Genomic DNA, 15,012 nt, shown 5'->3' with positions numbered 1-15,012 from the left:
AAACTACTACGCGAAAAATATCTAAAAGCTAAAAACGGGGAAGATAAATTGCAAAGGAAAAAGAAAATAAAACTTGCAAAAGAAATAAATAAAATAAACAATATTAATTCTGCTGGAAAAAGAAAACTAAGCAAAAGCTTGAACAGAAAATCGGCAGAGCTTCGGTGTGTCTAAACGGCAAAAAGAGGAGAGCCAACGAGAGGGATTAGGGTAGCTATTTATAGTAGTGCTACTAACTGCCTTTTTCTTCTTTTCCACGAGTCTTCAGCGTGCTAAATTCACGGCTTGGGAATAGGACACGAAGTCCTCAACGTTACTTCCCTTCTTCTGAGAGCGTAACTTGCGCCAAAAAGCTAGTGGACTGGTGTGACGCTCGTCACACCATGTGTGACGCCCGTCACAAGGCTACTTCGCGTGACGCTCGTCACGCGTCCTGTGACGTCCGTCACAGGCACAGCGTTGGTGACTTGTGCGCTTTGGGCTGGGCTTTGGCCTTTGGTTCCTTTTCTCTCCTTTTTGTTCCTTTTTGCACCTCCTTTTCTTCCCTTTTTCACTTTTGCTTCAAAATGGGTACCTGATATAAATAGAAGAGGAATACTGCATAATATCTGATAAAGTGAGATAAACTAGCGTAAATGATAATATAATTTAATTGAATTAAGTCTTAAAAAGCGATATAATTTCGTGTTATCAAACTCCCCCATACTTAATTCTTTGCTTGTCCTCAAGCAAAATTCAGTATAGAACTTGTTAAAAGTTTTAGCCAGATGAAATTTTTAAAGACACATCAATTCGTACTAGGTTGCCAATGGATTTTTGTTTAGGAGGACTTGAGTTTAATCTTGACATCAACAACTACCGTTACAACTTAGATAACCCTACCTTATGCCAATCAGTTCAAGTACCCTATGATAGCTATCCTGGTTCCTTTAGTCTTATTTTACCCGTTTTCATTCTAGCGAAATCACATTAAGCCCTTTATCTTTTCGCGCACATAGTGGAGTAACCGGTTAGTGATTATGATCCGCTTTTAGCTAGAAGTTCTGGTACATAAGTCGGATACCTTCATTATTCAGTCCATTGCAAATTGCGGGGGATCGAACCGTAGTCCGCCCTACCAAGTTCAGTACCAGACTCCTACTGAACCAACTCGTAATGGATCTTTCGTATTGTGCTTTTGCATGATCTGCAACCTTTAGATTAAATGATCTGGTAAGGATCACCTAATTTAATTAGTGCATTTCTTGATATATTCGTATATTTCATGTTACTTTGGGGATCATTCACTTATATTCATCGGCTCTCCACGTAGTTTGCTATTAAGATGGTGCTGACTTCTGTATAAACTACTTGGGGTTACCATAGAACTAAAAGTTCAAGGAGTTCGGTATAATAGGTACTTATCCTGATCTAACATATTGCGGTTCTCAGAGCGTTGTTATGGTAATGATTTTGTTTTGATTTCACTCAAATTTTATAAAGTAAGCAACCTTTATACTTATTGGGTGTGTTAAAATTTTTGTTATGGCTCAAGAAAGTTGAGGGAAATAGATAATAGAAAATTTTTCACATTCAGGACTTAACTTAAAAAAATATTTTGTTTTTTTTTTTTTTTTTTTTTATAGGGAAATAACAATGAAAAGGGAGAGTACATACTTGAAACAAAGATGAGAATGGAAAGAATAATGTTTCCCCCCCATACTTGAACTAAACATTGTCCTCGATGTTTTAAGGGAAAGAAATACAAAATGGAGATGAAAAGAAAAATACAACTAAGGCTGCCTTCCACCTCTGGTTCTTGGTCCTGGTGATCTTTGACGTATGTCTAAGCTGTCGAATCTGCTAAACAACTCAGTAAACCGCTGGTCGGTTATGGCATTCCGAGCATCCTGTTGCTGTTGCATTTGACGCATCATCTGCATCATATCTGCATTCTGTGCCTGCATACCATCGATAGCATCCATAATGTCGTCGTTGGTCGCAGGTCGTCTTCGTCGACGACGTTGGGAGGATGGGCCGGCTGCATTACTGGAAGGGTTTAGCGGGACTGATTGTTGTGTTGGCGGATGATCACCTTGTTCCATTTCTTCAAACTCATCTGTTTGCTGGTTTGTTTGTGAAGGCTCGGTGGTTTCAGGAGCGCTGAGATCATAGAGGTGGCGGTTCGGGTTTGTGACATCCGTTAGGGTGGTATTGGGTAGCACAACACTTGGGACAGCTTGGTTGTTCACCATAAGATAGTATCCTCCGCCTACTCTGTTTTTAATCAGGCGGCTGGAGCGACAATAGCTGATATCCATAGACAGGGGTGGTAGGGATTCTAAAGTTTGGAGTTTATCCCCTAGGTTCAGGCCAAGTGCTATGGAGGTTATTAATCCACCAATTATGAATGGTTGCCGGCCTCTAGCACATAAGGTGCGGATATGATGAAAGAGAAAAGAAGCGGCGTTTACCTTAGTATCCGATTCGAAAACGCACTGGAGGAAAAAGAGTTCTTTTGAGTTGACCTTACTGTTGTTTGGTCTTCCAAAGAGTGTGTTTTGCAGGATACGGAGAAAATAACGGATGGTGGGGTTATGGATGTGGGAGAGAAGGAGTTCTTCCCAGTTGTAGGTATCTATACCCGAAATTTTCTTAAAAAGGCTGAAAACTAGAACTGTGTTCCAGTTTGAGGTTGGAGGGATTCTGGCATGCAGCAGACCTTCTGTGGGAAATTGTAGCATGGCACTCAATTCGCGTTGGGTTAGAGAGTACTCGGTGTTAAACATACGGAAGGTTGCCGTACCGGTTAGAAATTCACCTTCACCGGCGGGAGTGGTGTAGTCGTAAGAACTTAGGAATTCTAAGGTTAGGGAAGGGTAGGTGGGTTGGTTATGATTGCAAAGGAAGGTTAAATCGGCTTTACGGAGCATCCACTCGATACCTTGGAGTAAGCCTAATTGTTGCAAGCAAGGTAAATCGGGGTACCTGGTGGGAGCGACGCCTCGCTGCTGGAAGCGCTCGAATTGCTCTTGCTGATAGTTGTCATCTCCGGATCGGAAGATGATATTTCCGAAATTTTGATTTCCCGCCATTGTAATGAATTTTTGAATGAGTGATTTGGAAAAGGAAAAGAAGTGTATATTTGATATGAGAGAATTGTTTGTGGTGAAAGAAGGAGGTTTGGAGGGTATTTATAGGAGAAAAATGTGGGAGGTGAAAAGAAAGAGTGGTTGAAAAGTAATTAAATGTGGTAAATGAAAAATGAATGGGGAATGTAAAAAGGTAGGGGTGTAACGTTCGTCTCCAACGGCTCCCTAACGTTCACATGTCTGAGAGGCGTTACGCTCGTCACAAGGGTGTGACGCTCGTAACAAGAGTGTTGCGTGCCGTTCGTCATGGATTGTGTGACGCTCGTCACACAGTTCTTTTGGCAAGGCTTCTTCAGTAGCGCTACACAGACTTAATTAGGAGATGAATATATTTTGATTATTTTGTTTTTGTTTTATTTGGTTTTTAGATTGTTCTAATTAATTTAGCTAATTAATTTGTATTGCATGCTATTCTACTTCACATAATAATAATTCATTCTAAGTAACAGTAGAGAACATAGCCATTGCATAAAATAAAAGCTTTAATAAAATTGACATAATGTAATACACGAAGGGAAAACAATGAAATGAAAAGGAAAAAAAAAATAAATGCGAACATGAATTCAAATAACATTAATGAAAAATCTAGCCTAAAACTAAATAACTAAGAAAGAAAAATAACTAAATTCCATCTATCTTCGGATCTCTGGCCGGAGGAGCAAAAGAGTTAACATGATGCCGTAACATACGTAACTGACTTGCCGTGCTGCTCATGTGTTCTAGGACTGCAAGTCTCAAGCTGTGGAAGTCTTCTCTGAGATCGTGATGCTCTGACATCAAGGCTTCAACGACGGTTTTGATATCTGTTCCTGGCATATGATGTCGGAGATCAGGCATAGCTGATTCTTCGGTCAGGACAGGCTGAGGAGGAGGATCAATATCATAGTAGCCTGATGGAGTCTGAGGGTCAGATTCAGCAAGAGAGATATGGTCAACATAGTGCTCATAGTCATCACAAATCTCATAATCCTGGATGGATTCAGTGGATCCAGCAGGAGTTGGGGTTTCATTCAGGTTATAGAGCCAGTTCCTTTGGTTATGAACACTAGTTCTAGGATCGGGCATGGTGAATAGGCAGAGAACCTGGTTATCAATAATAAGCTCGAACTCATCAGACCCTATGTTTGCTATAAACATAGTGTTGAAGAGGAAAGGTATACTCAGAGTAGTAATGCCACAAAAAGGGTTCAGGTCAAGCATAGGCTGACGTAATCCAATAGCATTACCTATCATAGTTATCAGGCCACCTATTCTAATGGGTGCTCGCTCATCCTGGATAAGGTGGTCCAAATTAGCTAACATAAAAGTAGCACCGTTTACTGGACGGTTCTGGGAAGCACAAAATATGATGAAGAGTTCATCACGTGAAACTGAAGTACTATTTGGCTTCTTCCCAAATAAAGTGTGGGTCAGGATCTTATGGAAATAGCGAAAAGCCGGGTTATGTATGTTTCCAGAGAGAAACTCATGTTCTTCGGGCTCATCATTTCCAGTCAGCTTACCCCAAAAGTGTTCCAGCTCTCTATATTCAAAAAGTTCTTCCTGGCTTATAGTGAATGTATCAAAGGAGGTAGGAAAACCCAAAAGGTTGGTGAAGTCTCTAATATTAAATTGGTACTCCATATTGAACATTCTGAACTGGATAAAACCTCTGGTAATTCCTTTTCCATGGCTAGGTAGATAGATTAATGAACTAAGGAATTCTAGTGTGAGTCTCCGGTAGGTGGTGAAATGTCTCAGGATAGGGGAGGTCTCCCATCCTATCTGATTCAGCAAAAACAGGACACTCTGTCTCAGTCCAAGGGCAGTCATAGCCCAATCATCAGCATATAAACTAGGTAGCATCTCTCTAGCGGCTAGTTCTTCAAACCTTCGTTTCTGAGCCATTCCTCTGAACTTGATACTCATACGGTCAAAATGTCCCATCTGGTTAGTGTTAACTAGAGAAAAGAAAACATGAGTTTAAGTCAGGATTTGGCCAAATGCCGAAAGAAGAAAAGAATTATTATTATTATATGGATATATTTTTTTCTTTTTTGAATAAATCAATAATGAATACTAAATAGAAATTAAAAGAATAATTAAGAGAAAAATAGAGAAATGATAATAATAATAATAGAATAATAAAATAACAGAGTAATTTGTGGGTTGTCTCCCACTAAGCGCTTTGTTTAAATGTCGCAAGCTCGACAAAGAAACTGTTAAATATAGTCTATGAGTCCTGGGGGCGTTTCGTCTAAGTGTAGAATTTGCGAATCCTCGTTGGTTTCCGCATAGTGATAATGTTTCAGACGTTGCCCGTTTACGGTGAACGGTTCTGTAGATTGTCCTTTTATTTCTACCGCTCCACTGGGAAAGATTTTAGTGATATGGAAAGGTCCTGACCATCTGGATCGTAGTTTTCCCGGGAAAAATTTTAGTCTGGAGTTAAATAAAAGTACTACGTCGCCTTGCTTGAAGATTTTCCTTGATATACGCTTGTCATGCCATTGTTTTGTTCTTTCTTTATAGATTTTGGCATTTTCATAGGCGTCTCTTCTGAGTTCCTCTAATTCGTTTATGTCAAGGATTCTCTTTTCACCGGCGGCTTTGTAATTCAGATTTAAATTTCTAATAGCCCAATAGGCTTTATGTTCTAATTCTACCGGGAGGTGACAGGATTTTCCATAAATGAGCTTAAATGGGGTCGTCCCTATGGGAGTTTTATAAGCAGTTCGGTATGCCCATAAAGCTTCTGGTAGTTTCAATGACCAATCTTTCCTTGAAGTGGCGACCGTTTTTTCTAGTATTTGCTTTATTTCTCTGTTAGATACTTCCACTTGTCCGTTGGTCTGAGGGTGGTAAGGTGTTGCTATCCTATGTCTCACTCCATATTTAAGTAGTAGTTTTTCGAGTACCTTGGATATAAAGTGCGATCCACCATCACTGACTACTATCCTTGGGATGCCAAATCTCGGAAATATTATATTTTTAAAGAGTCTAGTTACTACTCGGGTGTCATTAGTTGGAGAAGTTATAGCTTCGATCCACTTTGATACGTAGTCAACCGCCACGAGTATGTATTTGTTACCGAAGGAGGATGGAAATGGTCCCATGAAGTCTATCCCCCACACGTCAAAAATCTCTACTTCCAAAATACCTTTTTGTGGCATCTCGTCACGTCTAGATATGTTTCCCGTGCGTTGACATCTGTCACACTCCTTAATAGCCGCATGTACGTCCTTCCATATAGTTGGCCAATAAAAGCCAGCTTGTAGGATTTTAGAGCAGGTCTTGGATGTACTTGTGTGTCCACCATAAGGCGCAGAGTGACAGTGTTGGATTATATTTTCTACCTCTTCTTCGGGTATACATCGACGGAAAATACCATCGGGGCCTCTTTTGAAAAGTAAGGGATCATCCCAGTAATAGTGTTTTATGTCGTGGAAGAATCGTTTCTTCTGCTGGTAAGATAAAGTAGGTGGAACTATTCCGGCAGCTAAATAATTGACTAGATCAGCGTACCATGGTATGACAGATATAGCTAAGGTGGTTTCTACTTGCATGTCGGAGTTGTTCTCTTCCAAAGTAGCTATGAGTTTATCATACGAGAAATCATCATTAATGGATATTCTTTCTGGTTCAAGGTTCTCAAGTCTAGAGAGGTGGTCTGCTACTACGTTTTCAGTTCCTTTCTTGTCCTTGATTTCTAAGTCGAATTCTTGTAGTAACAAGATCCATCTTAGGAGTCTAGGTTTAGCATCCTTTTTTGTTAGAAGGTACCTGATAGCAGCGTGATCAGTGTAAACTATTATTTTGGCTCCTACCAAGTAAGAACGAAATTTATCTAGCGCAAATACCACTGCTAGGAGTTCTTTCTCGGTTGTGGCATAATTCATCTGTGCTTCATCCAGGGTTCTGCTAGCGTAATATATAACATGAAGCTTTTTATCCTTTCTTTGTCCTAAAACAGCACCTACAGCATAATCGCTGGCATCGCACATTATTTCGAAAGGTTCATTCCAGTCTGGTGTCTGCATAATGGGTGCGGAGATCAATGCTTGTTTGAGAGTTTGAAATGCTTTTAAACAGTTATCGTCGAATATGAATTCAGCATCTTTCATTAATAGTCCGGTTAAGGGTTTAGTTATCTTGGAGAAGTCTTTGATGAATCGTCGGTAAAAACCGGCGTGTCCTAAAAAGCTTCGTACTTCTCTCACGGTTCTTGGGGGTTGAAGATTTTCGATTACCTCTATTTTGGCTTTGTCTACTTCAATTCCTCTGTTCGAGATGATGTGTCCTAAAACAATTCCTTCTTGTACCATAAAGTGGCACTTTTCCCAATTAAGTACTAAGTTTACTTTTACACATCGCTCAAGAACTCTTTCCAGGTTTTCAAGGCATTCTTCGAAACTTTGTCCGTATACAGAAAAATCATCCATAAATACTTCCATGATGTTTTCGAGAAAGTCGGCGAAAATCGCCATCATGCATCTTTGAAAAGTTGCAGGGGCATTACACAGACCAAACGGCATTCGTCTATAAGCGAAGGTACCAAAAGGGCATGTGAATGTTGTCTTTTCTTGGTCATCAGGGTGAATTGGTATTTGAAAGAAGCCTGAATAACCGTCTAAATAACAGAAATGTGAATGTTTAGCCAATCGTTCTAACATTTGGTCAATGAATGGTAAAGGGAAATGATCTTTTCGGGTTGCTTTGTTTAGTTTCCTATAATCAATGCACATTCTCCATCCCGATTCGATTCGTTTAGTTATAGTTTCTCCTTTTTCGTTTTCAATAACGGTTATGCCTCCTTTCTTTGGTACAACGTGTACAGGACTGACCCATTTGCTATCAGATATAGGATATATAATACCTGCTTCCAATAACTTGGTTATTTCTTTCTTTACTACCTCACTTAAGATCGGATTTAGTCTTCTCTGGTGTTCCCTAGAGGTTTTACCGTCTTCTTCTAACATGATGCGGTGCATACAAATAGAAGGGCTTATTCCTTTAAGATCGGTTATGTGGTATCCTAGTGCGGTTGGATATTTTCTTAAGATATGTAGGAGTTTTTCTGTTTCGAGTCTTCCTAGATCTGCATTGACTATCACAGGTCGTTCAAGTTCTAAGTCTAGGAATTCATATCTCAGATTTTTGGGAAGTGTTTTCAAATCAGGGGTTGGTTTGTTAAGACACTGCGTAGGGTCCGGTGTTATTGCTAAGCATTGTTTAGATTTGTCTTCTAAAAGATAGTCTGATGATTTGTCTTCTCCTGACTCTGCTTCTTTTATGCATTCATCGATGATATCCATGAAGTAACATGTATCTTCTATTGCAGGTGCTTTCAAGAATTGGGAAAGAATGAATTCAATTTTCTCTTCACCTACTTCGAAGGTGAGTCTTCCTCGTTTTACGTCTATGATTGCACCGGCAGTTGCTAAGAATGGTCTTCCTAGTATAATAGGTGTAGTATCATCTTCTCTAATGTCCATAATTGTGAAGTCAGTGGGAATGTAAAACTGACCTATGCGTACGGGAACGTTTTCAAGGATTCCTACAGGATATTTGATGGAACGAACTGCTAATTGAACAGACATTTTGGTCGGTCTTAATTCTCCCATTTCCAGTCTCTTACATATGGATAAAGGCATAACGCTAATTCCGGCTCCTAAATCGCATAAGGCTTTGTCGATGACAAATTTTCCTATGTGACAGGGTATAGAGAAGCTACCCGGATCCTTGAGTTTAGGGGGCATGTTTTGGATTATAGCGCTACATTCGGCAGGGAGTGTAACGGTTTCGCTATCCTCAAGTTTCCTTTTATTAGAAAGAATTTCTTTTAAGAATTTAGCATATGAGGGCATCTGCGTAATAGCTTCGGTAAACGGAATTGTAACGTTTAATTGTTTAAGGAGATCGACAAATTTTCTAAATTGGCCTACATCTTTGGTTTTAACAAGCCTTTGAGGGTAAGGTATAGGTGGTTTGTAAGGTGGTGGAGGTACATAAGGTTCCTTCTTTTCTAGGGTATCCTTATTACTCTCTTCCTTTTCCTTAGGTTCACTTTCCTCAGTAGATTTCTTAGGGTTTTGGTTTTCTATCCTTGGATCAGACGGTCCTTCCACTTCCGTTCCACTTCTTAATATAATTGCATGAGCTTGGCTTCTCGGATTAGGTTGGGGCTGTCCAGGGAATGTACCAGTTGGTGCAGCAGTAGGTGCTTGTTGTTGAGCTACTTGAGATATTTGTGTTTCTAACATTTTGTTATGGGTAGCCAAGGCATCTACTTTGCTTGCTAGTTGTTTAAGTTGTTCGCCAGTGTGTATGTTCTGGTTTAAGAAATCTTTATTGGTTTGTTATTGGGAAGCTATAAAGTTTTCCATCATGATTTCCAAGTTGGATTTTCTAGGGGTATTATTGTTAGGATTCGGTTTCTGATATCCCGGAGGTACAGATGGGGTTTGATTCGGAGACTGTCCAGGTGCGTATAAAGCATTATTACTCTTATATGAAAAGTTTGGATGGTTCTTCCAATTTGGGTTATAGGTATTCGAATAGGGGCTTCCTTGAGCATAGTTTACTTGCTCTGTTTGGATTCCAGTCAAGAGTTGACATTCCGCAGGAGTGTGGCCTTGGATTCCACAGACCTCGCAATTCTGAGTTATAGCAACCACGGCGGTTGGAGGTGATACGTTTAAACTTTCAATCTTCTGGACCAAAGCATCCACTTTTGCATTAACGTGATCAAGGTTACTTATCTCGTACATGCCAGTTTTCGGTTGAGGTTTTTCCACTGTTGTTCGTTCGGTTCCCCACTGATAGTGGTTTTGGGCCATGCTCTCGATAAGCTGGTAAGCATCAGCATAAGGTTTGTTCATTGGTGCACCACCTGCAGCGGCGTCTATTGTTAACCTTGTATTGTATAAGAGACCATTATAAAATGTGTGAATTACTAACCAGTCTTCCAAACCATGGTGTGGGCAAAGTCTCATCATGTCTTTGTATCTTTCCCATGCTTCGAAAAGAGACTCGTTGTCTTTCTGTTTAAATCCGTTTATCTGGGCTCTTAACATAGCTGTTTTGCTTGGCGGAAAATATCGGGCAAGAAAAACTTTCTTCAACTCGTTCCAGGTGGTGACTGAGTTGGAAGGGAGAGATTGAAGCCATCTTCTAGCGCTATCTCTTAATGAGAAAGGAAAAAGACGAAGTCGAATTGCCTCTGAAGTGACACCATTAGCTTTAACAGTATCAGCGTATTGGACAAATACGGATAAATGAAGGTTTGGATCTTCGGTAAGATTTCCAGAGAATTGGTTTTGTTGCACAGCCTGCAACAACGAAGGTTTAAGTTCAAAGTTGTTTGCTTCGATTGCGGGCGGAGCAATACTTGAATGCGGTTCATCTTGCGATGGAGCGGCGTAATCTCTAAGAGCACGAGCTGGTTCTGCCATCTCGGTTAAAGAAGGAAAAATGATTTTGATATCAGGAAGGTTTATAGGAGGGAGATTGTTTTCAGCACGATATTCCCGAATTCGTCGTAAGACTCGGAGATATAGTTCGATATCGTTGATTCGTAAATAGAGCGGTTCGCCTTGAGAGCGAGTGCGTGGCATACAAATCAACGAAAGAAAGAATAGAAGGAAAAAGAAACCTAGTCTCTACAGCGTAACGGAAGAGTTACGATATCGATTGAATAAAAGTCCCCGGCAACGGCGCCAAAAACTTGATCGCTCGACTGTGTGAGTCGAGAATGGGATACAAACTGCAAGTGCACAGTTCTATCGCGTAGTTTTAAAAGATATCGATCCCACAGGGACTTATGAATCGATATACCGTTATCTAAGGTTACTTCGTAAAGCTAAGGTGAATAACAGTTGATTGTTTGGGGAAGGAAGCTAAAAACTAAACTAATATCTAGATTAAATATTAATAAAACGGATATCGGTATGTAGTTCGTCAAAACTAGGGAATCAATTCCTTGTCGGTCTCTCGGTCTTAAAATAAATCGTTTCGATTAACTTTATTGGTTAAAGGTTTTATCTCAAACTCTCGCTCTGTTGAAGAAACCATGATCTTATATTAATGTAGCTGTCACTTATAATTAAGTCAAAAATCATATTTTGAAAACAATAAAGTTGCAGAAACTCTTTTTAAGAAAATACTGACCGTTTTAAACACCCTTATCTCAAACTCTCGCTCTGTTGACTTAGGTTATACAATTAAATCTAAATGCTTAACTCTCGTCCTCACATTCAATCTTTAAAAATACTTTTTGGAAAAAAGTCAGAATTTAATTAATTCTAAAACTTGCTCTCGCCCTGAGATAGACTTAATGACTAACTTACACTGTCCAGTTAAAACCTCAAACTCTCGCTCTGTTGGTTTCAACTTCTTTATGTCTTTTACTTTTGTAAAAAATCTTGTTGTTAAACCTGTAAGTTAAGACCATAAAAAGATTGATTCTAATTTTAAGTTTGAATAGACCGACTTAGTCTTGATCCCTTTTTCTGCTTACTTTACATACCGATACCTAGGCGAATTAGCCAGACATGCTAACTAAATAATAATTATTATCATGCATACACAGACTCATTTCAGGCAGGCAATGTAAATAAACAATAGAATAAAACATTAAAAATTAAATAACGATTAAAGAACCTGAATGCGTAATACAATGGTCTTGAACACTCCTCCACAAGCCGGTAGGATTTGTTCTTCGATTCTTCAATTAAACAGTAAATTAAATCAAGGAAATAAAAAAAACTCGAATATAACGTAAGGTTAAATCCGGTATAAAGTTGCACAGTAGTTTCCGGTGTAGAAACTACTACGCGAAAAATATCTAAAAGCTAAAAACGGGGAAGATAAATTGCAAAGGAAAAAGAAAATAAAACTTGCAAAAGAAATAAATAAAATAAACAATATTAATTCTGCTGGAAAAAGAAAACTAAGCAAAAGCTTGAACAGAAAATCGGCAGAGCTTCGGTGTGTCTAAACGGCAAAAAGAGGAGAGCCAACGAGAGGGATTAGGGTAGCTATTTATAGTAGTGCTACTAACTGCCTTTTTCTTCTTTTCCACGAGTCTTCAGCGTGCTAAATTCACGGCTTGGGAATAGGACACGAAGTCCTCAACGTTACTTCCCTTCTTCTGAGAGCGTAACTTGCGCCAAAAAGCTAGTGGACTGGTGTGACGCTCGTCACACCATGTGTGACGTCCGTCACAAGGCTACTTCGCGTGACGCTCGTCACGCGTCCTGTGACGTCCGTCACAGGCACAGCGTTGGTGACTTGTGCGCTTTGGGCTGGGCTTTGGCCTTTGGTTCCTTTTCTCTCCTTTTTGTTCCTTTTTGCACCTCCTTTTCTTCCCTTTTTCACTTTTGCTTCAAAATGGGTACCTGATATAAATAGAAGAGGAATACTACATAATATCTGATAAAGTGAGATAAACTAGCGTAAATGATAATATAATTTAATTGAATTAAGTCTTAAAAAGCGATATAATTTCGTGTTATCAATAATGTCTTCTATGAAGGGTAATATGGCCATTGACACTTTAGTCAATGGTTTGGTGACCACTTCGTTAGTTTTTCTGAATTGTCGTCTATCCATTTATAGTAAATATTTTAGAGTTAACTTAATTTGTTTACCCCTAAGTCAACTAGATGTTATTCTTGGATTGATCTAGTTGACCCGGTAGTGTCTTCTATGAAGGGTAATATGGTCATTGACACTTTAGCCAATGGTTTGGTGATCACTTCGTTAGTTTTTCTGAATTGTCCTCTATCCATTTGTAGTAAATATTTTAGAGTTGACTTAATTTGTTTACCCATAAGTCAGCTATATGTTATTCTTGGATTGATCTGGTTAGAGTTCAATCATGTTCACATGAATTATTTTGATAAGACCGTGTTGTTTTCTGAGTTAGGGAAGAGTAAATATTTAAGGTTTATATATGCCAACCAAGTAGAGTTGTCCTTGAACTAAGATACTCAAGTGCTCATTATGATTACTTCCCTGAAAGTAGAGAGCAAAGATGAGATTGCTAATCTTTCGGTTGTATGCGAGTTTCAAGATGTTTTCCCTAATGATATTGATGATTTGCCTCCTGATCGTGAAGTTAAGTTCACAATAGATTTAGTATCTGGTACTAGACATATATATATATATATATATATATATATATATATATATATATATATATATATATATATATATATATATATATATATATATATATATATATATATATATATATATATATATATATATATATATGGAACCATATAGAATGTTTGCATCAGAGTTTAGCGAGTTGAAGAAGCAACTAGAAGATCTATTAGAGAAGAAGTTTTCCAGGCCTAGTGTATCGCCTTGGGGAGCGTGAGTGCTATTGGTTAAGAAGAAAGATAATAGCATGAGGTTGTGTGTGGATTATCGGCAGTTGAATAAGGTTACTATTAAGAACCGGTATCCTTATCCACAAATTGACGATCTCATAGATCAATTAGTAGGATCTCGTGTGTTTAGTAAGATTCATCTGAGATCAGGTTACCATCAAATTAGGGTGAAGGTAGAGGATATACCGAAGACTGCATTCATAACTCGTTATGGTCATTATTAGTAAGTTATGCCCTTCAGTGTGTCTAATGCACCAGGAGTACTCATGAAGTATATGAATAGGATTTTTCACACTCACTCTGATCATTTTGTCGTGGTGTTTATTGATGATGTTCTGGTATACTCTCAATCAGATGAAGAGCATGCAGAAAACTTGAGAGTTATGTTGCAAACCTTGCAGGATAAGAAGTTGTATGCCAAGCTTCTCAAATGTAAGTTTTGGCTAAGAGACGTAAGTTTCCTTGGGCATGTGATCTCTAGTGGCGGTATAGCAGTGGATACGTCTAAAGTACATGCGATATTATAGTTGGAAACGCTTAAGTCACTACGCCAAATAAGGGAAAAGAGGGCGCTTTTTTTGGCCTATAACAGCGCTTTAAAGCGTCCTCTAATCTGGCGCTGGCATAGGTAAAGACAGCGCTTTTTTTCCTGGTGAAAGCGCTGTCTAAAGTGGCTCTTTAAGCCCTTTAAGGGCCACTTTAGAGGGCGCTTTTTAAAGAAAGCGCCCTCTAAAGTGGAAACATTTAAGGGTTTAGAGGGCGCTTTTACTAGAAAGCGCCCTCTAAAGTGGAAACTTTTAAGGGTTTAGAGGGCGCTTTTACTGGAAAGCGCCCTCTAAAGTGAAAATTTAAAGGGTTTAGAGGGCGCTTATTTTGGAAAGCGCCCTCTAAAGTGGGTGGTTATTTAATTTTTTTTTTTAAAAAGCGCTATATTTTTTTATTTATTTTAGACAACCTGTATATTGAAGCAGTACACCTAAAACTGTATAATTTGAAGCCCTTTTTCACACATTGCATTCAACAAGCCTTATATACAACAATCCATACATATACAACAATCCACTGATATATAATCGTTTAACTTCTAAAGATTCTAAATATACAACCAATTCATAACTTAAAAAGAAATAAAACTAAGTAGCAAAAGCATCTCTGAGATGTATGTTTTTTTTGCTAGCAGCAGTCTTCTTAGCAACAACCTCTTTTTGTTCAATATCAATAGCATGAACCTAAAATATCATAAAATTAGTTAGGTGATGTATAAGATCAAGAATTAACATTTTCTATGCATAAATATCATATAATTGTGTTTATACCTTCTCTTTTTTTTGATGCAACTGACTCGATTTGCTGCGTAATCCCCTTATATTTTTGGTCCCTTATCTTTTGAAGATAGAATTGATATTTGTTTAGATGGACATGTTCCATTGTCGTAGAGGGATACTTTCAAATATCCAGCATCATCATCTACGCGAATGAGGCTTGACGACAATGGAACATCT

The 15,012-nt window shown here is 38.7% G+C and overlaps 1 pseudogene; it reads left to right on the top strand.

The window, feature by feature from the left end:
* The first annotated feature begins 10,079 nt into the window (after nt 1-10,079).
* LOC127124352 (uncharacterized) lies at nt 10,080-10,179 on the top strand (annotated as a pseudogene).
* Nucleotides 10,180-15,012: the final 4,833 nt, after the last annotated feature.

This window comes from Lathyrus oleraceus, chromosome 2 (assembly GCF_024323335.1).
Source record: "Lathyrus oleraceus cultivar Zhongwan6 chromosome 2, CAAS_Psat_ZW6_1.0, whole genome shotgun sequence".
Classification (NCBI taxonomy): Eukaryota; Viridiplantae; Streptophyta; class Magnoliopsida; order Fabales; family Fabaceae; genus Lathyrus; species Lathyrus oleraceus.
Note: the sequence above shows the minus strand (reverse complement) of the source record. Positions and strands in the feature narration are given on the sequence as shown.